Source organism: Gobius niger (genome assembly GCF_951799975.1).
Source record: "Gobius niger genome assembly, chromosome: 9".
Classification (NCBI taxonomy): domain Eukaryota; kingdom Metazoa; phylum Chordata; class Actinopteri; order Gobiiformes; family Gobiidae; genus Gobius; species Gobius niger.
Window position 1 is genome coordinate 19,443,138 of NC_136860.1, and position 25,038 is coordinate 19,468,175.

Here is a 25,038-nt window from a genome sequence, read left to right on the forward strand (position 1 = left end):
TGTTAATTTTGTCAACTAAATATTTTGCAATTGTTTTTTTTAAATGCTATATTTTTTCTGACCGGACCTGAACTAAAACCAGACGCAGAGTAATTTTTGATTGCGAAAACATGACCCAGGTCTCTAGATACTTATGGTGACGATAAAAAACGAAATAAAAACAAAAAGAAAAGGGTTAAGACATCTAAACCTACGATGACAGACTTTGAAAGAGCCCAGTTTTATTCATAAAACATAAAAAGCAACACATTTTCAAGATTGTAACTAAAAGTGCATTGAACTCATATTGACATTAATCCGAAGCCCCTTTAATTACACTTTTACTTTGAGTATATTCATATCATCATTAGGGAGTGTGTCCAGAGAAACAAGAAAATACATCACAAAGTTTAATAAAGGGATCGAAGATTTTATATGTCTAATTTATTGTGTACCATAAAGATGTAAGTATTTTCCGTGCGAGTGCAATCAAAGCCTGGATAATGCTTTTGTTGCGACCTTTACCATCACATATTAAAGAGCTTTTTATTCCCTAATGCGAGAAAAACAAGATTTACATAGAAGCTGATTATGTCGATCACATAATTTGCAAACATTATGCTACAGTTCAGTTCAGTCACTTCTTATGAGGTTAAAACAATGCTTAGGCTGCATACAGCTGTTATTGGTATCATTGTTGCTTCAATTGAGAGTGAGGCATTATGAAGTGGACGTATCATGCACAATATTGTGGCCTATAAACCCTCTGTTGGACGCCTCAGTATTGATATTCCACGTTTTTTATTTTTTATTTAGATAATTGTGGATGGAAAAGCCACATGTTGGTACACACTTGTCTCTTAGGGATACTGTGTGGTGCTTAGGAGCGCCTTCCAGTGGCAGCAGGGGGAATAACCAATGTGAACACCAAATATAAGCTATTATTATCAGCTAACGGCATGCTAACATATTACTTGTGCTGGGATGAACACAGATTGAGGGCACTGCAGGACCAGTTCACGGGCTTTGATGATGTGGATACTTACAAATTGTATCTATTGCGCAACAAAATTCAGAGGGAAAAAATCCTTTCTATAGTAAAAACAACTGAAGTACACAGGAACACTCAGACCTCTGTGAATGCAAGATGTTTTTGATGAGTAAAAAACCTTGAATGAAGAATGGTGAAAACCTCAAAAGTAGTACATTTATCAGGTTAGCAGCTGAGGTCGGTGCTGAAGAATCCTGTGTCTCTTTGTCCTGATGCCTCCTCCAAAACTAATTGTGTTGCAGCCTTCGCCCGCCGGGCACAGCGCAGCAGCATATTTCATTGAACATGCCAAACTCAGTGCTGTCAGTCTCAGCACTCAGAGATGGACGACCTTCTCTTAGTCCTTTCCCTGGGACATCCATCATCCCGCCCGTTTGCAAGAATTTTGAATTATGGCTGTGTGACCAAAACAAGGGGGGGGGGGGAGCTTTTAAGGCTTCAGTTGTCTGTGCAGAATGGATATCAGATCTAATTTTACATCACAAAATTATACCTTACTCTCTAAATCTTCCAGACAGAAGTTTCATTTCCAACGCTTGTGTATTTTGGCGATTGTTTTTATCCCCGTCTTAATTTTAAAGTTTTATTTTTTTAGAACTTGTTGTTGTCAGAATAAGGTGGAGGTTTTTTTTATGTGGTCTACATCTTTCTGTGGACTTTTGTTAGTACGTTGTGTTCCCTCACAGCGTCTAACACAGGACATGAACTGAAGCTACATTTTATTGAATCTTTTGGTTCATTATATATACTGTGGTATAGCATATTCCTGTCCATGCTGCTCAACTGAACTTTGCAGTGAGACTATTGGACACTAAAATATTAGTAAGTAAATAATATGTCCACAATATACAACATTAGCCGAAAAGCACATTCCCCGCAGAACTATGACACAATTATTTGACATAAACTTCACAAGCACTTTGTTTTCTCTTTTTAGCTAACGCACATCTCAAATAATTTAGTTACAGCGGGACAAAAGGCTGTAAGTTACTGCATTTTTCATTATTGATACACATCGACGATGCTTTGGAACATTTCGTACTATGACACAACACACAAGTGCAAGCTTTTGAGTTGCACCAAGTTTTTTTTTTCCTTCAAGTGCAGCTTAGACACTGATTTCCCTACAGTGTGGGGGGGGGCTCTGATGACATTATGAGTCCATCCCCCCCAGTCGTGACAAACACAAATACAAAGCCTGCTCCTGCTGCAGCTAGTTATCATTACACCAGCACACAACTAATTACAACAGATGTCAGTGATTATTTCATTTCCCTGTTCACAGAAACCTTATCAACCGTATGCGCCGAAGCCAGACATATAGGAGGAGTTAGAACGGCTCAGCTGGATCATAAGTGGGATGTATAACTGCAATACTAATTATCATATGTCACCTTTTTCCTCGCGCAACATTTAACAGTCTGTGTGCAAGCTGTTAATCACCTGTTTGAAAGGCAAGTTTAGTAATATGAGGTATTGCCATTGGTGTTTAAGTCTAACAACTCTACCTAGAAATTTACAGTTAAAATGAGAAGAATTAAAGCAGAATAACCATAAAAATACACCAAACTAGTTTTAGTATAGAAATGTAAGTATTATGACAAGTGTGACTTAGATTTGGAACATGGCCTCTCTGGCTTTGAGATCCATTAGTCTGGTTCATATGAGGATAATACTTCCTCGGGGCTTGGTCCTGAAATAAAAGAAAATATCAATCGTACCAATGAGCTGCCAGTGCTGTTCCATTCGTGTAGCCTACCTGATAGAGTATACTCTCTAAACTTTGAAAATTAGATTTAAAAAATAAAGACAAGTGTGTGCACTGGCAACGAGTGAATGGGTCAATAGTAAAGACTTTCATTGCAGCTTAAATGTGTTTCCAAAGAGAAAATACAGAGACGAGCTGCCAACACATATCCAACAAATGATATCATGATTCCTTTATGATTTGATTCAGTGTAGCCAAACATAGATGGCTACTCTCATGGAGCAAAGTATTTTTTGTCATTATACTGACCGCATTATTGATTTCATTGACTCCTTCCAACAATGCTGTAATCAGTATTCCCCCAATTCATCATGGGATGTAATATTAGCCTGTAAGATTCTACAGACACAGACACATATACCTTTGAAGTTTGTTTTAAGTACCAAATCCACATAATATTCATACCATATTTTGTACTCTTTTCACAAAACCAATCCATCATATTGAGTCAACACCGCATGAGCAAGGTGACCTTTACCAAGCCAGTGGGCCTCATTTATTCTTGTATTATTATCCCACAGTGGTGTTTAAACTGTCACATTTTCTACCACAGACTTCACAAAGCCGATTGATTTGTCACAACATCATCTTTCATTTTCTGTTGCCATCTTCTATGGTGCCAATGTGAAAGAACTGGCTCTGTTACTCTACTTTTTGGTTTGTCTTGTCATTTTAAAGGGGTTTTACACAAAATCCAGAATGCTACAATGTTGTATCCTCATCAAAAACATTCAGATTCCACATTCTCCGTGTTCACCCTGCTCCTCTCTGCCCCGCACCTTCCACATCCTTTCTCTCCACTTAGGGCCTCCTTCACCGGCCCGCCACTCTGTTTCTCCCCGACAAAAATACGGATCAACTCTACGGAAGTGGAGGTAGTGGGAGTTAATATCGCTGTCATTCGGAGGCGGCCAGGTGCGGAGTGAAGCTGAGCGAACAGGCAGAGGATGTGGAATCTGGTGTAAACGTAGTCACCTAAATATAGTTCTCCTGTTTACCCCGAGTCCTTCCTTATGTAACCAGGAAGAACTCTGGCAACGCTTATCCCTCCATTGCAGAGCACTGTCAGCCAAAACATCTGCCAGAGCTTCACTGCTTCAGTCTTAAAGCAGGAAGAAAAACTAGGGGAGAATGTAAATAAGTGGTTTGAGATCAGTAGCCATTTTTCTTAGTGATCAAGATATGTTTGAATTTGCTACAAAATAACAGCACAACACATTACTCCCTCTTTAATGCCTCCTATGCTGTTGCTTTAGCGTTTTACTGTATCATCACGCTCCTCGCTGGCAAAAAACATATCGTGGTGTGTTTCATTCAATCATGTTTGAATAATATTAGATATGCTGTCTGTCACTCTCAAGAGCGACACCACCCGCTGATGTCATGAGGTGGCGCTCCTCTGTGCTCTTAAAGTTCAGTGAGGCTTTCGGTTTCTTCAGGAGGATTTGTATCAATGGGTTAAATTGTGTGTATATGTGCATTTTCTGTATTTCAAAAATTTACTTCACAGTCATTTAAAGACTCTAGCGAATCGAATCAGTAATAATAAAGTAAAGAAAATCATCTCCGAAGAAAATGACGCCTTGATGTTAATTTGTGAATGTGTATAATGAAGAAAGGCGGAGGTGATTCATCCAACTGTGGTTCTATTAGTGTTGATCTCTGGGGAGGATCTGGATTAGAACAACCATTGTGCGGTGGATGTTTGGCTCTAACCAAGCCACATACTGTACTCAGACATTGGTTAAACTCATTTGTACGTTTGACAAGCAGCACTTATACTGTCTGTGGTTACAAGCTGTGGTTACTGTTGCATATTAGCTTAGTGATGCCTTGTAAATATTGCAGTACTGTGATGAGAAGGTGACATAATGAGTACTGTTTAGTAGCAGCGTGTTGCTACAGGACGAAGGGTTAACTCCAAGTGTCAGAGTTGCCAGGCCACCATTGCCTTAAGTGTGCTGTGAATGTATGTACAAATAATATCTGTTTTGTGTGTTCGATATGTTAAAGCCTATACCTAAAAAAAAGTATTTATGTGTGTTACTGTTGTTTGAATAATGCTTTGGCGTTGGCTTTATATTGACAATTGTCTCAATAAATATGTGTAAAGTAATTCTGGAATGCTTTTAAATAATTAAAACACAGTAGATACATTGATTAGTTTGTTTTGATCCGTAAATAACAGAACAGTGCAGTCAATCTAAATCAAATAAAATCAAGTTGTTTTGTATAGCCCAATATCACAACAGGAGTCGCCCCACAGGACTGTGCCAAACATTAATGCTGGCATCCGTGGAGGAGAGTCCGTTGCAAACATATATACAAGAACAAATAAAGGGACACACTCATTAAAGTAAGCCTGACAGTGGTATGCAAAAGTTTGGGCACCCCTGTAAATGTTCATGATTCCGTTATAAATCTTTGGTTGTATGGATAAGAAATTTCAGTTAATATATCATATAGGAGACAAACACAGTGATGTTTGAGAAGTGAAATAAACTTTATATGATTTCTGGAAAGTGCATTAGAGAAGAATTATTTAAAGAAAATTAGGCATGTGTATAAGTTTAGGCACCACAAAAGATAAATTAACTCAATAGTTTGTGCATCCTCCAGAAAAAACAGCCTCTAAACACTTTCTATAGCTTCCAATTAGAGTCTGGATTCTGGTGGAAGGTATTTTGGACAATTCCTCTGTCCAGTTCAGTCAGGTTTGATGGTTTCCAAGCATGGACAGCCCACTTTAAATCACACCACACATTTTCAATAAAATTGAGGTCTGGGGACTGAGATGGCCATTCCAGAACGTTGTACTTGCTCCTCTGCCTGAATGCCTTAGTAGATTTTGAGCAGTGTTTAGGGTCGTTGTCCTTGTTGAAAGATCCAGCTCCGGCGGAACTTCAACTTTGTCACTGATTCCTGGACATTGTTCTCCAGAATCTGCTGATATTGAGTGGAACCCATGCGAACCTCAACTTTAACAAGATTCCCAGTCCCTGCACTGGCCACAGCCCCACAGCATGATGGAACCACCACCAAATGTTACTGTAGGTAGCAAGTGTATTTCTTGGAATGCTGTGTTCTTTTTCCGCCCCTTGTTTTGCCCAAATCAGTCCACAGCACCGTATTCCAAATTTAGCTGGCTTGTCAGACAACCAATGATTTGCAAAGGAAAAATCATGAAGCAGGGGTGCCCAAACCTTTGCATATCACTGTGAGTATTAGTAAACGCAAATGTGACTCATCGAATTACATCATCGAATAAAAGTATTAAATGCACTTCGGTTTTTGTTTGTTTTTTCTTTACTCCTTCCACTCTTCAAAAGAATGCCTCAAGACATGTGCAAAGCTTACTTCTTGAAGCCTGGAATGCATTTTTTGATCCTGCTTATCCTGGGTGGATGAGGCTGCACAGGTAAGCCTCCTGACACTTTCAATTTGCTGCTCCGCCAGTGGTTTTAGACGGCACAAACTGAAAAGACACAGCCAAGTTTTTTATGTGTTCCTGGAAAAACACTTGTGTGCGTGTGGCCATTGACTTACGATACGGGACGAAAAACAGAGCTCATAAATGCTGAGGCCAAGAAGTTGGGGAAGGATTTTAAAACTTCAGGTTATATGAGGGCACTGGGGGTTAGGGAAGGGGTCAGGGTTCATAAACCACTTCAGTAACAAATCTAAAAAGCATAAATCAGACAACAGTATTTGTTATGTGTTGCCTTGTCTTCTGAGTCAAGCCAGCTCTTAAAATACTGAACGGGTGCTATTTTTAAAACCTTGCAACTGATTTATTAATTTAGTGACTGATGCATCACTGACATGAAGTGAATTCAAGACCCAACTTGAACCTGACTCTTCTCTGCTGTCACTGTATTATTGTTATGCACTCCCATGCATTAGCGAGTGGCTTGGCAGAGGTGAGCTCTTAACATTAAAACATTGCCTTTTGCAAATTTCAATCACGTTGCTTGACATTTACATTTAGCCATAATGGAGAAAGAGCAAGGAGAGGTGCTCATTGAATAACAAAGCCCTTCGAGTGTGATGAATGGATACTGAAGTGGAAGTCCTAAAACAACTCTGACTATTAGCTTCTGTCCCTTCTGGAGTGTAGGAAACCACACTCAACAATATAAACCACTGGTATCACGAATAATGTGTGCTAATGAACGGCATTGTTAAAAATGTGGCTGTATTTATAGACAGAGTTAGAATCGATGGTGAGGCTGAGCAGGGGGCGGGGCCTGGAAAGGTGATTGACAGCTGTCAGCAAATTGTGAGTGACACGGTAAATGCAGGTAAGTGGTTACAGTGGTTCCCAATCTGTTCATGCCGCTACCAACCATGTTGAACAACCAGGGCCCCACATGGCCTGTGAAATCAATCGGCAAAACGTTTCAAATCGAGTAAAACAAATAATGTGTCAAAGATTTATTTTTATTATCTTGGGAAAAGGGCTGAAAAGCTACTTGAAAATAGTTGTTCTGGGGTGTACCATTTTTTCAAACAAACAAACAAACAAACAAACAAATAAATAAATAAATACTGGTGAGGCGAAGTTGGTTGTCTATTGGATAAGTCAGCTGCCAAGTGCATGTTACTGTTCCTGCGCAAGCCCCAACTCAAACAGTTTGTTGAATGTTGCTCCCCACTCTTCACCCCTTTCACTGAACTGAAGTGACTGTGTAACTTTGGATCTGAGATGGAGGAGAGGGCTCAGAAGCTGAGAGGTGGACATTTGAATTCAAGCTTACGTTTCACTTTTGTTATCAAGATCTCTGCTTATAATGGACTAAAATCAACTTACTAAACAAAATGTGTGACAGATGTCTATTCTTGCCTGCTCAGTGTATCTAATGCATGAATAATTCTGCTTATGTTTTAGCTCTTACTCAGGTGAAAACAGCGGGTACATAAATATGTCTTCGTCATCTTTTATTTCGAGTTTGCATAAAATTACTAACTGCCTTTACCTCAAATAACCTAGGTTTGACTTGAGCACAAACATTTATCTTTATATAAAGTCAGTGCCAGCAGTCCAGTTGTTTTTATAGGCCTGCTTTAATAGCAAGATGTCAATGCTGAGTTTTGCGGTGACCTCATCAAGAAGTGAGGATGGTCCTAACAAGTTCTTTTTTTTTTTTTTTTTTTTTAGATTTCAAGCTTTGATTAGAGAGGGCTGTAGAGTTCATTGTGACCTTTGTGACCCCCTTTTCTTACTAGGCATGTTTTGGAGAACAGTTATGCCCTGGCATAACCTTATGAAAGTTAGTGGAAACTCAAAGAGAGAGGAAGGGAGTTAGAGAGTCAGTTTTACAAAGCTCTGTGACATGATGATGCAGAGCCGAGGCACCTCCGAGTGGAGCTGGTGAACTTAAAGCCGAAGAGAGGGCTGTTGAAAGAACAGCAAAGCTAAAAGCTAAAAAATACATACACAAATTTGGTTTACAGCAACATGTTGCTGTAGTGCAGTGGTTCTCCAATTTTACTGCCTCCTCTTAAAGTGCGTATTTGAACTTTTAAGTACCTAGAGACCTACATGTTAATGTTTACACTATTAAATCTATATAAACAAAATGAACATGCTAAAAGTCAGTTAAATAAGAAGAATGCATTTCAGCGGTTGGTTGAGGTAAAGACAATGGTCACAGGGGCCACACCGGAAGACGAAGACAAAGGGGGAGTGTGTTCCCTCCACAGAATGAAACGTTTCATTTGTCAATTTCTGTAACTTAGCAACTAACAGCGCAATAAAATGGGGCAAATTACATCTTTTGTGTGTGAAAAAAAAAGACTGGCATAGGCTCTTTTTTCACTCATTGTGCCTGAATTGTGTTAAATGATACACAATGCACAAACTCTTTTCACATTTTCACTTAGGTTCTAGTTTCAGGCGTATAACTAAACATGCCTTGCATTGCCTTGTATAAGATAGAATGGTACAAAGATGATAGCTATACTGTAATTTCAGCTTCCTTTCTCAGGGCTCAGGGACATGATAAAGAATTAATTCTCTGTAGGAAAACATAGTAAAGTTACATCTTAAAAACCTTAAAGCAGAACTAAGTAACTTGTTTACCTTGATAAATCCTTTCCGTAGTCTCTCTGGGGGTAATACAGGTGTTAATGGGATGAGCTTTCCCTGCTCAGACCCGGAGCACCAATACACACCAATGGAATCACAAATAAGAGGCTAACGGGTAAAGCTAACTGAGGGCTAGCACCACTTAAACAGTATTTACAGCCAAGTTTGAGTGAAAAAAATTATCTTCATTGTGTAATTGGATGTACAATATGCCTCTCTCCCTTTGTCTTTTCTGTCAGTGTACTATTTACTCTCACAGACAATTAATGAGTAAAAACCATAACATGCTACGACACCTGCAGTGGCGCTTATGGCCTCTAGGGGCATTTGTTACTTAGTACTGCTTTACATAGATTGAATTATTAACCAGATTATTGACCAGATATTGTTTCGTAGGTAGGTGACCAAAATATTTAGTCAAATAAGAGAAACAATACTTTATAACAAATTTACCTACGCAGAAGTAAATGATTACCCAGGTAAGTATAAAAAAGTAGCAAAAACCACTTGAGTACTGCGTAAAAAACTCAAGTACATGTGAACAAAACATCCCTGTCTCTGAATGTTCATTGTCCCATCATGGAACAGCTATTACAGGCAATAATAAAACTGAGGAAAATAGGAAATTGAGAAAACTACTGAGTCATTAGATAAAAGCGAACATAATAACTGTAAGGTCAGGGAGACCTACCTCAATCTTTTTCCTATTTGAATGAGTGCCAACTAATGTACCAGCATACAACGCTCCGCTCACTACACAAAGCAAGCAGATTTCAAAACACTTGAAGTTTTTATAAATGTTCCCATCTGTGTTTTTTTTGTTTGCTTTTTACCTTTAAATGTTCTCGATTGCGAACAAGAGCATTTTAAAGTGTCCCAAAAAGGTAAGAGGTCATGTTAGGTGACTGGTCGGTGACTGGGCCCATCTCCTGTTTTCTGATTGCATTTTTAAGAGCCTTTCAGGAGAAATGGTCCCTCTGCAGAGACATGGAAATACATGAGTGTTTCTATGCGACTCTTGCTGGCCTGATGGAGAAGACCCCTCTATTTCCCGAGAACCACTTTAAAATCCATTTTCAGTCCAGAATATAGAATAAACTATCTAAAATTCTTAATTTTTTTAAAGCTTTTTCTCCATTGCAAAACTCAACTCGTCCGTTTATATGTCTTTGATGAAAACGTGTCTTTCTAAATGTCATCCCTGCTGAGAGGAATAGGAACAGCTGCTAACACAGGCTTAGCACCTGATGTACAAACCTTAATTTCCGATGATTCACAGCACGTTCCATAGCACCTCGTGTACAGCACAAGCACTAAATCAGCATGTGCACGGGTCACAGGAAGAATACGATCGCTGTAAGGTTCATATCAGCACAAATGTACACCCGATACAGGCTCTCAAGCAGTCATCTGTGTGATTGAAAAATGCTTTGTTGTTGTATTAGAAAAAAGCCATTCATTTGTTGCAACAAACATAATGATTTGTTTGCAATATTTCTGCTTGACTTAAAGTTCACCTTCCAATGGAAAGTTATACCTAGTGTACATTTTCTAACCGTTTACTGGCACCATGATAAAAAATATGCTCCCTTTCTGGAAACAACTGTGATAAGCACTTTTTGCTCAGTGTGACGCCGTGATTTGCAGAGAGAAACTGGGGTGCTGAGCAAAAAATAGCTCTTGTCCCAAGAGTATTATTGGAGAAAATGTCTCCAATAATGACCAGAGCTAGACAGGTTTCAAGTTGTATTTTCAATGTTCTTCATATTCTGAAAAGTAATGTCAAAAGCTTGTTGTCAGGTTGTCAAGTTATTTCCACAGGGAACAGCCATAATGCCATTGCACCAGTAGAAGAGCAGTGATTTCCTGGCTTATTATCCCCAAAAATCAATAGTCTCATTCCACTTCGGGGTTACACCATGGCTGCATTGTGACACCTGTATATTATTTACATGTCAACTGAATTATCCAGTGGTTTGCCTGCTTCACAAGAAGGTCTGATTACACGATAAATGCAAAGCAGTAATCTATGATGTTGCACTGCTGTCAGATAAATAGACTTCTCTGAGCTTTTAACTGTGGCATAATGTTGAGAATAATGAGAAATGATTTGCACTTGACATTTCTGTTTGCCCCATCAGAGTTGAAAAAGCTGACCATTTTAGATTAGGCCAGGAAGAACGATTTTGTCACTTTACCCATCAAATTATGCAGTAAGCAAAATGTAATTGATCTGTTAGAGTCACACTGCTATTAGCTGAACAACATCCTGCACTTGCCAAGTCCTAAACAGTGACACATACTTTACAGCACTCAAACAGCGCCTAAAATTATTAATCACCTAAAGTGACACTGTGAATTATCAGGAGACATGGCTGGTATTTGATTTGTGGTATTAGAAACAGGGCTATACAAGGCATCATCCTACATTAGCCGTAGTTACCACGCTATTTATATAGGTGCATTGAGTTGCCTTGTGTACGAAATGTGCGGTCTAAATAAAGTTGCCTTGCCTATATTTAAAATAAATAAATAAATAATAACATCTACCATGTCAGTGCTGCATGTGACGTAAAGAGTGACTCATGAACTTAAAATAACAATGTAAATGTCAAAAAGGATTTTATTTTTAAAAGCCAATAAGAAGGAAAGAAGCAGGCATTTCTTTTCTGGATGCACTTATACAAACTGAGCACAAATTGCTATGATTAAGAGTAGGCTGTTATTTTAAATCAGATCTCCATTTTCTTTGAGCCATATTCTGTTGAATTCATGGTATTATTTTGCTCTTTTAGGTTTTAAAACCAACAAAACCCCGAAGGAAATAATGATTTCAAAATTGCACAAGAGAACAGATTTAATAGTTTGTGTAGGGCCAAAGACTTCATTAAAAAATACAGTCTCTTTTAAAATACCCAAATACTGGATGGGTCATTGGATGAGTCAAGGGCTCACTTTCCTGATGCTGAAAGGCTAAATATTGCCTTCCGCATTTCCTCAATGTAAAAAGTAAACAAGTATAATAATAATAATCATAATAATCATAATAATCATCATAATAATCATAGAAATAGTAATAATCATAATAATAGTAATAATAATAAACTCAGTAAGGGAAACAATAATAACATTCCATATAAGGACTCATCTGATGGGCGATCAACACATAAAATAGGTCAGCCAGCTCTTTCTATTTGCGTTATATAGGTGTTGTCTTGACAATGTGTGCACTCCACCTTGCGAAGAAGATGTGTGAATGAGCTCTGTATTGGGTGTTTCCACTGGCAGGCCCAACCCAGCCCAGTGCCTGATCTATACCTGGTTAGACAAGTGTCTCCACTGCCCAGGACTGATCCTGGCTGACCAGGTATATGTTTTCGGACCTTAGGCTGTGGCCAAAGCATGCTGAACTGAGGCTAACGTGACGTGAAGAGACTGCTGGTCTCCGATTGGCAAACGAGACAGAAGACTGCCCTCACTAACAAGCAGATCATATGGATTTAATATTTCACAACATCAAACCGCTGTTGAAAAAGGTGATTTTGCATGTTGCTTACCTTCATGTTGTCTTTTAGGTGCTTCTTTCTTCTACTTGCCTTGGCACCTCTGAATAATTCCATAAAGACAGCATTTGTCGGCATTGTTCTCACAAAATCTTGTATCGCTGTTCTGTTTTTCCTTCAGTAATGTGTATTACAGCATGCGCATCTTTGGGAGCACCACCCACAGCAACAGCGGGCCTTGTGTGCAGTGGAAGCCTTCGCCTGTATTGGGTAGAGTAGATATGTGACAAGGCGAGTTCTTAGACCGAGGCATGCAGGATATAAGCGTGTTATGTGGAATGTAGGGTATGAGGGTTTATTAATCAATTAATTTGTATATTAATTAATTAATAGGTTGTAGATTAGCCTTAAAATTTAACGGGGCACCAGTTCTAAAAGCGAACACAATAAAAGTAAGAATAGGAGGCTAAACTACAGATTTATCTGAAGGAAATGAGGTCTTGGACGTACACATGGACCCTTATTCTGGAATAATAAACACAGACATTACCAAAGCAAACTGTGGTTTATGGAGGTTTAATGATCAAAATCAATTAACAGACGGTATTAAATATTAAAGTGCAAACAGAATAACTTGGAACCCTAACAGGATGAATAATCAGATAAAATGTTCTAAAATTGTATCTGAGAGTCAGTAAGGTGGTTAGAGGTTATGTGAGTCTTATTGAGCTAGGTCTATGAGCTTACGACCGTGAGAGAAAGGCTTTCCACTCCAACTGTGGTCCGGCGTTCCAACGTCCGACGGCCTGTGGTGGTGGTTTCTCTCGGATGGCTATCTCAGCTGATGCAGGCGCGGCCCTGTCTGCAGCTCCTCTGGCCTTGGGCGCCAAGCAAGACTCAAAATCGCTGAAAGCTCAGCGATCAAAAATGTTGTTGTCTTGTAGGAAAAATGCAAATGTTCTTAAAAGAAGTAACAGATAGTTACAAATCACGTCAAACGACGGGCTCAAACTTAAAGTTCTTGTGGTCCATCTGAGACAAAGGAGAGGTCAGAGTTCAGCGGGGGATGTCATCCTGCCGTCTCTCCTTCTCCAACCCTCTCAGAAGCGCGTTTTTAAAGAAGAGCAAGGGTAAGGGGAGTTTCTGGCTATTTCTCCTTCCTTTATACCAAGGGGGCGGCCCCTTTTTCTCCGTGGATTCGACCAATCGACATTCAGTCCGTAACTCGATATGACGATCCCAAGTGGGAATGTCTTTGGGAGAGAATTCAAGAAATACATTTCTATTGCGATAAACACATTAACAACTTCACAACTTTCCAAACAACATTTCGACAGTATGTTTGTACATTGCGTCTTTGTTGACCTGGGGAAGAATTCATCATTAGAACAGATTGGTTGAGTTCATTCTCACTGTCCGTGAATTAAAGAATTGGATTATTACTCAAATCAGAAGTTTGAGATTCAGTCTTTAGTCCAATTCGAAGGTCAATAGAGAGTTCTCCTCTCTGGTTTTGAAGGTTAGGATAGATCGTCACAGTCTTTTTCTCCTGAACTGTATTCAATCTGGTAGGCCATTCACAAGAGTGAAGACGCGTCTTGAAGTGGGGGTTTTGGTTATCTCTGGAATGCGGTAACCACGGTGAAAGGCAATAGGCGAACCTTCACACGCTACAGTCCCCTCTTCGTGGCAGGCTCCACCCTACGGCGGAGGTTGGCACGCCATTTCCGTGATGTGATGGGATGGCCGTTGACTGAAGACGATGCCCGATGTTCATTGACACAGAGTCGGCTCAGGTGTTTGCTAACTGTGGCAATATTAGGCTAAATGTGTGTAGCAATAGGCAAGTGTGTTTACAGACTAGGTTTAGTCTTACGTGTTTGTTGCTGTGGCTACAATCTTAGCTAGAAGCTACATGTGTTGCATTGTGTGCAACTATGCACGACTTAAGTCCTAAGGGTTCAGGTTTGACACCTAAATTTGGAAAAGCGGTAGAAGCGCTAAATTTACTGAGGCGGTCCATTGGAAAACAAAGTCTCTAGAGTTGCTGATATCTAAGGCTGCGAGTTCACCAAGATTTCCTTTACAACAAAAGATTTTGCACAGTGGATTGAAGAGTCTTAAGCAATACTTGAGCATTGACAACGGACTGCTGATTGAATGGTATTCTGTTGTTCAGAGTTTAACTGCAATCAAACTGAAAACAAAGCCTCAATAGTTATGACAGCATGCATAGAGGATAGCAGAGGTTAGTGAAAAGTTTAAAGTAGCTCCCCCCTTTGGTTAGAGAAGGAATTGCTATTGAAAAACTTTAGTGATTGCTATTGACACTGAATAGACTGGCTAGTGTCTATTTACAAACAGGAGCTGTGTTTCCTGTTTATTTACAAGTGTGCATCTGGAGCACCAAGTTCATCTGTCCAGTGGACTAGATGTTTTGTTTCAGAGCTTGGAGGCAGTTGCGATAACTTACCTTGTTCCCTGATAACTTACCATGCCATACTGGTTTGGTAATGGCAGGTGTTAAGTGTCTCTGCTTTTGGAGATCGTTCTGTTTGTCTCCAAACATTTGGTTTGTGGGCTTTACCCATTTCTTCAGACCTGATGTCTGACATTGGCTGCAGGTTGACCTGTTAATCGTGCCTTTATCATATGCATTTGTATATGCATGTGGGCAGCAGGATTCCTTTTGCCTTATTTCTCGCATTGTCTGAGTGCCTTTGTGGGCCGACAGAGAGGATTTATGTGCTTGAGCCAGCGCTACCCCCCTGTGGTTCGGGTGCACCATGAGCATAAGAGAAGTGAGTGTGTCCGGGCCAGGCTGGATCCGTTGGCGGGACCAAAGGCCGAAAACATGAGGTAAGGATCGTTCACAAGCAGTGTCTGTGTTAGGGACGACATTGGAGAAGGCATCAGACCGAGGTGAGGCAAGGTCTGATAAGTGTGAGCAGGGAAGCTCAGAAAGGGTGGAGGAGGGGGTTGAGGTGGCCAATGAGGCAGCGTGAGGGGCCACAATAGAAGATAGGGTGGGAAGGGTGGGAAAAGGCTGAACAGAACCTGGCTGGGTGAGTTGGGGTTCTAGGCTAGCCTTTAAAGCGTTGTCATCAACGACTGCCTGCTTGGATAAGATCTTCAATGAACTTTGAAGTTCATTGTTTTGTCTGGGGTCACAAGGGTGACCTTGAGTCTTCTCTGGGTGCATTTGTGGACAGTTCAGCTCAGGTAGAACTGTGTCCTTGTACAAGAAGTTGGTTTGGGGTCTCCAGACGTTATTCTGAGACTGAGTTGGGTCAGAACCTGACTTCTTGTGTTTGTAGTCCTTATGTTTTGGGACAGGTGTATGTGTTAGAGTGGCACACTGAAAGATCTCACCATAGTTTCCTGGATGTGAGAAAGGCCAAGGTTTCAGCACCTGTGCATAGAGTATTGATTCTTTGAAATCAATAAGAGGCTCAAATCGATTGAGGAGATCCTTTCCGATAAGGAGAGGCATCATATCAAGTGGAGACACAAAGAATGGATGGACCACTGTCATCGGTCCAATTGTCAAGTGAATGTACGCCATTTCTGTGAATGCAGTTTGAATGTCTGCATATGGCTGGATTTCAAGGAAGCAAGAGTGAAGATTTATTTTTCTTCCTTTATGTTGTAGTGCTTCCTGAATTTCACTAAAAAGAGAGACTGACGTTATGCTGACGTCAGCACCTGTGTCAAGGATTGCTTCCTCTTGGAGAGCATTCTCAATAGTAGTTGGCATGTAAAATTTTCCAGCCGAACCTTTTTCAGTGAGATTACACAGAAAACGTTTGAAAGGTTGTTTAATTGACATTTTATCACAGCTCTGATGGATTAAAGAGGCTAATGAGGATAGCTCAGCTTTCCCAACATTGTCTGGAGTTTGTTCAATAAAAGTGTCATTTTCATCACTAAAATGAGTCAGATCAGTTGAGCTGTCAAGTTCACTGACTTGGTTTTGAAAGCCATGATTCTGATTTCTTTCATGTTCTCCTGACGAGAAGAATTGAGAATTTTTGTGTATTCGGAGATGCTTTGTGCTATCCCGATTTTCTCTGTTCTTTCTGTGATGGGTGTAGTGACCCCCCTGTTGGAGATGCTGCTTTGTTTGGCACTGTTTGCCATAGGTGGGGTTTTGCCTACACTCAAGTTCAGGGCTGGAGAGCAGCGTTTGCTTATGCTTCTCATTTGTCTGTTGACATTGAGCCGGTTTTACTTCACTTCTGCGTTTCTTTTCTGGAGAAGAACGCATGTTTGAACTGCTTGACTTGCAGTTTTGTGTTCTTATCTGTTGTGAGTTCTTTAACTCGAGATTAAGAACTAGGGAAGGTTCTGGATGTTTTACCATCGATTGTTTGTGTTTCATGAAAGCACGCATCGCTAGTTCACGAAGCTGGTAGCTCGTTTGAGTAGCGGGATCTGCGGTGATGCCAAGGTGGTACTTTGTTGTGGGATGAAGATTTAGAATAAAAAGTGTTTTAAAGTGGAGATCTTCCTCCATCTCAAGTTCATTTGAACTAAAGTAGGCATCACGCAGTCTGCAGTAATAAGCCTGTGGAGACTCTTGTCGAGTCTGCTTCACATTTAAGGCTGCAGTTAGGCCAGTAGTCAGGCAGTTTGAGAACTCTTTTGTGAGAGCTTGGCAAAGGCGACCATAGTCTGCCTTTGTGTGACGCGCCTGTCTATCAATGAAACTTCCCACATTTCTACTTGAAGTAAACCTGATTAGGTAAATTCTATCTTCTGTCGTAGAGTCTGGAAATCTACGCAGGTAAAAGTCAATGTCATTTAAGTAGGTGCTTGTGTCGTTAGCACCATCAGACTTGGGATCAAAGCGAATGACATGTTGTGCAATTCTGTCAAGATCTTTGATTGGAACACGATATCCACGCTCAAACTCACCAGTGGAGATCTTGACGGGATCGTTTGTTTCCTGTGAAGCATAACATTGATCAGGTGGCTCAGAGATGAGCTTGTCCAACCGCTGCAGGTGCGGTGGCTTGGGGTTCAATGTTAAGGCAGGTGGGGGAGAAAAGTCCCTGAAGAACTTGTTTGTTTTCTCCTGAAGTGTTCCCAGGGGATACACTTGAGATCTCACTCCTTGTTCAGGAGGATCTTCTTGCTCTCTTTTAAAGCTCTTTTCTTCCTCACTGATCGTGCGCTGTAGCGTCGTGTGATCTATTTTAATCTGAGCTGCTGTAAGCTGGCTCTGAATGTGAGTTAGTTTTGATTTGTCCTTTTCTTGGTTTTCTTGGAGAATCAAAATTTCCGATTTTAAATCTCTTACCTCTAGGGTGGCTTTATTGAGCAGGCACTCAGACCTGTTAAGGTTCTGAGTCGTCCTGTCTAGCTCAGCATGGGCTGTCACTAGCTCCTCTTCTCGTTCCGAGAGGGTTCTGCTAGTTTTGTCAAGTTCTGAATCTGCAAATTTCAGTTCTTGCTCTTGCTCGAAGAGTTTTTGTCCAACCTCTTGATGTTGGTTTTCTAGATGTTTAGTTTCCTTGTCATTCAAAAGCTTTGCATTCTCTTCTTGGAGAGAGGCATTTTGTGATGCAAGTTCATCATTTTGTCTCCTTGTGTCAGTCAATGCTTCTTGTGTTTGTTTAAGTTGTAAATGCATTGCAACTGCCATTTTAGCTAACAATGTCAGATTCTCCTCTTGTTTTCCTGTAAGTGATGTTATACTTACTAAAGATGTAATTATGGATTCAAGTTCAGAGGGATCTGTTCCCTGCATTTTGTCTACACAGTCAAGGACGTCTCCCTGGCCTGGTCTGTAGACAGCGGCTGTAGACAGGTTCTCTACGTTTCCTGGAGGCATGTTGCTTTATCAAAGGTCTGACAACTTTAAAGTCTGACTTGACCTTCTGTGGGTCACAATGAAACAAACCAGTTTTAATTGTGCTTAACTACAACCAGGGTTGATAGATGGAATGAAGCAAGACATGAAAGGAGAATGGGACAAAATGAATGAGAAGAAAGGACATGGACATTTTGGAGAGTGATTATTGAATTAAAATCAAATTAATTAATTAAATTCAATATCAAAATTTGACTTAACTGATTGATGACTGTCCAGCAGTCAGTCAGTTAAAATTGATTTCAAGAGGTGGATGAAAATTCACTAAGTTTTACTTAGAGAGGGTAAATTTGAATTGAGCCCTTTAGCTTAAAAATTGTAAAATTTTATGCGTTACAATTTGAGATTGCAATTTAAATTGCAAGGCTGAGCATTGGTCTAGATAAAGGCTAATAAGAGCTTGTAGTGTGGCCACAAAACAAGTCATTAAGTTAGACTCAATCAGAAAAGACCAGTTAAAGCCGAAGACAAGTGTTAGTCTTGAGAAGGAAGAACAGTACAGTAACTGTTAAAGATGGAAAAGGACAATGTTTTGGCTTTATTTTCAATAAAACAACAGTAAACTAAGGTACAACTGAATGTGTTTATAGTTTAAGTTTTATTGTCTAAGTTACTCAAGTAAAGCTTACTTACTTGGAAGAGAGCGTTGTGATCAAAGCTCACTTAAAATCACTTCTGCCTCTGTCTCCTCCTTCACGGTAGGGGGCAGTGATTGTGGCACAGCCTTCGGTAGGCGGGCTCTAAGGAAGTGATGTCATTAAGACCGGCCCACTCTGGGGAATGATTGACTCATTCTGGCGCCAAGGGCCAGGGGTGAAACATCTCCTTGACCAGAGCTGTAAGGAGGGGGGTCTCAGGGGTGTTATCTGAGCTCCTGCAGGGGAGGACAGTTTAACACCGATGCAGTTTAAAGTTACAATTTCTGGAAAACTCGCAGACAAATTATATTACTTACTGCAACATACAGGTAATTTTTAATACTGGAAAATTCGCAGCTATTAAAATTTGGTTACCTTAAGGCCTTTGAGAATTGTGCTTTTGATAGCACAAAGAGAACATGCATGTTTGAAAGTCACATTTAAAATAATGTGCTGCAACCTATAAACGGTAGCATTGAGAGAGAGTTGCGCAGAGAGTTTTGTTTTCAATGGACACCTTTAAAATGCATTTTTCTTTCTTTTTCAACAACTTTTTGATAAGATTGAACCTCAAAGTTTGCTTTGGAATGATCAGTGATCATTAATAACAGATAGAGTTTATGACGGCTCACACGGGCAGCGCCAAATAGATGTAGGGTATGAGGGTTTATTAATCAATTAATTTGTATATTAATTAATTAATAGGTTGTAGATTAGCCTTAAAATTTAACGGGGCACCAGTTCTAAAAGCGAACACAATAAAAGTAAGAATAGGAGGCTAAACTACAGATTTATCTGAAGGAAATGAGGTCTTGGACGTACACATGGACCCTTATTCTGGAATAATAAACACAGACATTACCAAAGCAAACTGTGGTTTATGGAGGTTTAATGATCAAAATCAATTAACAGACGGTATTAAATATTAAAGTGCAAACAGAATAACTTGGAACCCTAACAGGATGAATAATCAGATAAAATGTTCTAAAATTGTATCTGAGAGTCAGTAAGGTGGTTAGAGGTTATGTGAGTCTTATTGAGCTAGGTCTATGAGCTTACGACCGTGAGAGAAAGGCTTTCCACTCCAACTGTGGTCCGGCGTTCCAACGTCCGACGGCCTGTGGTGGTGGTTTCTCTCGGATGGCTATCTCAGCTGATGCAGGCGCGGCCCTGTCTGCAGCTCCTCTGGCCTTGGGCGCCAAGCAAGACTCAAAATCGCTGAAAGCTCAGCGATCAAAAATGTTGTTGTCTTGTAGGAAAAATGCAAATGTTCTTAAAAGAAGTAACAGATAGTTACAAATCACGTCAAACGACGGGCTCAAACTTAAAGTTCTTGTGGTCCATCTGAGACAAAGGAGAGGTCAGAGTTCAGCGGGGGATGTCATCCTGCCGTCTCTCCTTCTCCAACCCTCTCAGAAGCGCGTTTTTAAAGAAGAGCAAGGGTAAGGGGAGTTTCTGGCTATTTCTCCTTCCTTTATACCAAGGGGGCGGCCCCTTTTTCTCCGTGGATTCGACCAATCGACATTCAGTCCGTAACTCGATATGACGATCCCAAGTGGGAATGTCTTTGGGAGAGAATTCAAGAAATACATTTCTATTGCGATAAACACATTAACAACTTCACAACTTTCCAAACAACATTTCGACAGTATGTTTGTACATTGCGTCTTTGTTGACCTGGGGAAGAATTCATCATTAGAACAGATTGGTTGAGTTCATTCTCACTGTCCGTGAATTAAAGAATTGGATTATTACTCAAATCAGAAGTTTGAGATTCAGTCTTTAGTCCAATTCGAAGGTCAATAGAGAGTTCTCCTCTCTGGTTTTGAAGGTTAGGATAGATCGTCACAGTCTTTTTCTCCTGAACTGTATTCAATCTGGTAGGCCATTCACAAGAGTGAAGACGCGTCTTGAAGTGGGGGTTTTGGTTATCTCTGGAATGCGGTAACCACGGTGAAAGGCAATAGGCGAACCTTCACACGCTACAGGAACCACGGCTTATAGCCTATTGGGCCGATGTCTGATATATAGGGCATTAGGTGATAGAGCCTGTGTCCCTATACAACTAGTCCAAAAAAAAAAAGAGAGAAACATATGAGCACCTTGCCCTCAAAGCCGTTGTGTTAAAAGCAGGAAAAATCGATAGCTTGCAAAACCAAGTAGAGAGCATATTTGTTGCCCAAATTGTGATGGCTTGATGGGTTAGAACTCTAAAATGGCTGTTTTTCTGGTTTGGAGAGGGAATGGCCGGTAAGTGATTGCACCATAACCTCCCAGCAAGAAAGGTCTTTGATTCATTTTTCCGTCGACAACCTTTCTGTGTAGTTGGTGTGTTCTCCTTATGTTTGGATAGATTTTCTCTGTGCCTTCAGTTTCTCTTAGTCAACCTAATGCATGCACAGCCACCCGGTACCCTGCAGATAAACATGAAAAGGAATATACTATGGGCACTGAACAGCCACCTACTGCTGACTGCCCCATAGCGGCATTGTGTGTCAAATCCACAAGACAAACAAATTCCTATATAATCTTTATTCAAGCCTTTCAAACATTTTTTCTATAGCATTGACAATGATGGAAGTCAGGCAAAAGTAATGTTTCCTTCTGCTGGCACAAAGGCCTTCTTTCTTTTTCGCAAAAACAATTTGAGATTTGAAATGATCAGAATGAGTGAAACTGTCTTACTTGAAAAACACTGATGACAAATTTGCTCTTAAGGAGACGGAGAGAATGGACTCTGTACAGAAGCAACACGTGGATTCCGACAGCACCTTTTGGCAGCCACAGGTCTTCTGCCCTATTCAGTCCCGGAATTGGATGTGTCTCATGCCAATAAATATTTCAAGATTACAAAGTGAACACTGAGTGCTGGGTGGACAGTCACTGGCCACTTCAAACATTTCTCTAGAGGAGGACTCCTGTGTTGAAAGCGGTGGGTGTTGTGGTCCTAAAGCTATACTGGCTAACACTTAATAAAATGCTTAACACCAAGCTTTGAATCAGCACGGATCTGTAGGGGTGCTAAAGGGTACATTGCATTTTCATCTGGAATTTTTTGTCATCACATTGCATTTTAGTGAATGATTGATCGTTGGCAATTGGAAAGTTCCATTTTAAGTGGGGCCCATCCGAATTATTTCTCAGACATACATGAATGAAACAAAACACAACTTCAATTCTGTTTTTCACAAGGTATCAGCTTGATAAAAGTCAATTTGGTTTCATACAGTATGAGCACTACAAAGACCCAGTATGTAGTATTGTATTCTCTGCCCAGAAGGTGCTGGAAGATGAAGCACCGGTCAAAGCAAGAAGACCGTCAGCAGTGAATTTCTTACGTTGTTATTAACCAGCACTCCTGTCCAAGGCTCCACTGCTCATCAGGCCTGCATTAACCTTTGTGGCCGCTCTCGCCTCATTTGCATGTCCCTCAGCCTTTGTGCCCGAACATGCCAGTGTGACGGTGGGTGTTGGAACAGCCACACAGCGGGGGTCGAACACTGAGGTAATCAAATCTATCAGCGGCAATTACCAGCCTCCCCTGAGCGCACGCAGCCAAGGCTCAAGGGAAATAAAACTCAAATTCACCTTGGTACACATTATAGACAGCTTTTGAACTTTTGGGTTCTTAAATATACTTTGTGGATTGTTTGATTTACAGGGAAAAAAAATGTGTACAGTATTGCTCTCTACTTTAGTGTGATGAAACTGTTATTTGGCCCCATGTTTTTCAAAAGGACCCACAATCCAACTATTATTTTTGGAGTTACCAATTACATGGCAAAACATGTTATTATGTGCGAATAATGTCTTATGAAATGAGTTGTAATAAACACAGAGCACATTTATTTGTGGCCTGTGTGTCCTTCAGTAGCCCCTTTAACAAATTTAAATGGGTGTTTTGTCTTCTTTTTTGTTGTGGAGGAAAACTTCAGTATCCCAGGTAATCTCCCATGGAGAATTAGCCCAAGCATTGTGTCAACAATGGCCGGCCTTGAGACCTCTCATCTCTTGCTGATGGAAAAGCCTGACTCTAATGCCATGGACTTTGATATGGACCAGATAGGCTTCAAAGTCTGAGGAAAAAAAAGAAAGGAGCTTGACACAGACAGCGACCCATCCTTGACAGCGGCCGCCCACCAGAGGCTTAGTCAGCTGGAATCCCCTGTCGACGCACGGGGCTGCCTTGGCTTAGCGCTGCGCTCCGGCTTTGGGCCATGACTGTAAGAAACAGGATCAGTCTGGAGGCTTTACATGTGCCGGCATCACACAGTTCATTGAGTGTGTGTGGTCTGAGCACTCGTGACAGCAACATTTGGCTGTACCTTCGACCAAATCCTCATACGTGTAAACTGTGCCGGCACAGAACTGCCAATGAGATTATGAGTCGTAAGACATTACGACTACATTGTTAAGCATTATTCAACCCGAAAAGACTCACAGAAACGGAATGACAGTATGAGTGTTTTATTAACGAACATGAATTATTATTGGGGCTCAGACCCCGGCGGAAGACTGAACGAACGATATGGAATGCATGGCTTTGACGAGTGATAGCCATGATCTTCCCCGGAGCCTGGACCCTGGTGGTGGTGGAAGAGACCTGGGTTGGCCACTTGATGAGCGGATCCGAGGAGGAGCCAGGCGGAGAAAGGGGTGGAGGAGGGTCGTAGCACGGCTGGCAAGCGGCTGAGTGATTGACCAGGAAGCTTAAAAAGGGGATCTTGAGCGATGACGGGCTGCTGAGGGGATGAGCAGCTGCGGTGATTGGCTGTTGTGAAGGTGCGGCTTGATCGGAGTCCGTGATTGGATGATTGGAGTGTGCTGCCGGTGATGAGGTGATGAATGAATGCAGCTGGTAGGTCTTCCAGGTTGAATTTGCGCATAAGCTTCATATTACATCGGTACCTGCTCCTGATCTTCAACAAAAATAAAGTTGTACCTTTGGCCTTTTGCGGTGAAATACTGATATTCTTTTTTTTTTTGGAAGGATCACTAAAATAATTGCATTAACCACATTCTGATGAAATGAGGGTCGTGTCCCTACGCCTTCAGGTTTGGGACAGGGCTCTCACCGTTGTTTCGGCCTACAAGCTCAAAACTGGTGCAGAGTATCCGGCCTTCTTGGAGTCCCTGGGAGGGAGGATCTTCAGCTGCTCTTGGGTGGTTTGCAGCCGAGTGTGAAGCAGAGCAAAAGTACAATTTCTCTTGATTTATGTACGTATGTAAATTTCTCAGCCAATGAAACAAGGCGCATTAAGTTGCCTTCTTTACGAAATGCGCGGTATAAAGAAAGTTGCCTTGCCTATTTTTGCACTTTCTAAACCGTAATAGATGCTGTTGTTACTATGTGGAAAATCTCCTTAGAGCCAGAAGCCAAGAGTTAATTTATGCTCCAGTGTGGAATTGACTGTCGCCTTTTGGCTCCGGGCGGAGTATAAACATTGCACTGGGAGTAGGGGCTGCTGAATAAAAGGCAGCTCTGGAGAGATTTGGAGCCTACAGCACGAGGCCCTCTGACCAGGGCTGATGAAAACACACAATTAATCCCAGCTCTTTTCGCTTGAAAGCCAAGAAAATCCTCTTTTACATTCACTGGGCTGTCTCTCTATCGGCAGGTGACACACAGCGCAGGTCCGGGGCAGATGTGGTATGATTTAAGAGATTATCTGTCAACAATATCATAGACTTTACTACATAAATCGTACTCTTTTTTTTGGGGTCATGCACGGCAGTGGTGGAAGAATTAGCATTAGCCACAAAATGCTACAATTTGAGATCAGGCAGATTTACACAAAAGGAAACTGGCTTTGCAATACGAGATTAAACAAGCTTTTTCTTTCCACTCCTTTTTGTGAAAAATTGACCATCTCGGTTGAAAATATTGCATTATTTGAGACGTTTATTATAGTCAAGTGTGTCCTTTGTCACTTGCTCAAAATATAAATAAAATAAACCATTGCTGACTTTGTAAAGGATATCGCAGAGATCGTCGACTGGACTGGGTTGGATGAGTTGAGGACAATTCGCTTTTTCTTACGCTCAAGCCAGATGAAAAGAGACACCTCTTGCACCAGAGTACATCTCACATATGTTAGAGATACATGAACCATCTCGGGCTCTGAGAACCTCAGAG

General features: G+C 40.9%; 1 protein-coding gene across 1 annotated transcript in view; it reads right to left on the reverse strand.

Moving 5' to 3' along the window:
- Positions 1–9,114: 9,114 nt before the first annotated feature.
- nalf1b (NALCN channel auxiliary factor 1b) overlaps positions 9,115–25,038 on the reverse strand; it is a 102,165-nt gene continuing 86,241 nt past the window's right edge. The window contains exon 4 of the transcript XR_013793228.1: positions 9,115–9,182. The gene's annotated coding sequence lies outside the window, so the exon portion shown is untranslated. The remainder of the gene's footprint in view (positions 9,183–25,038) is intronic.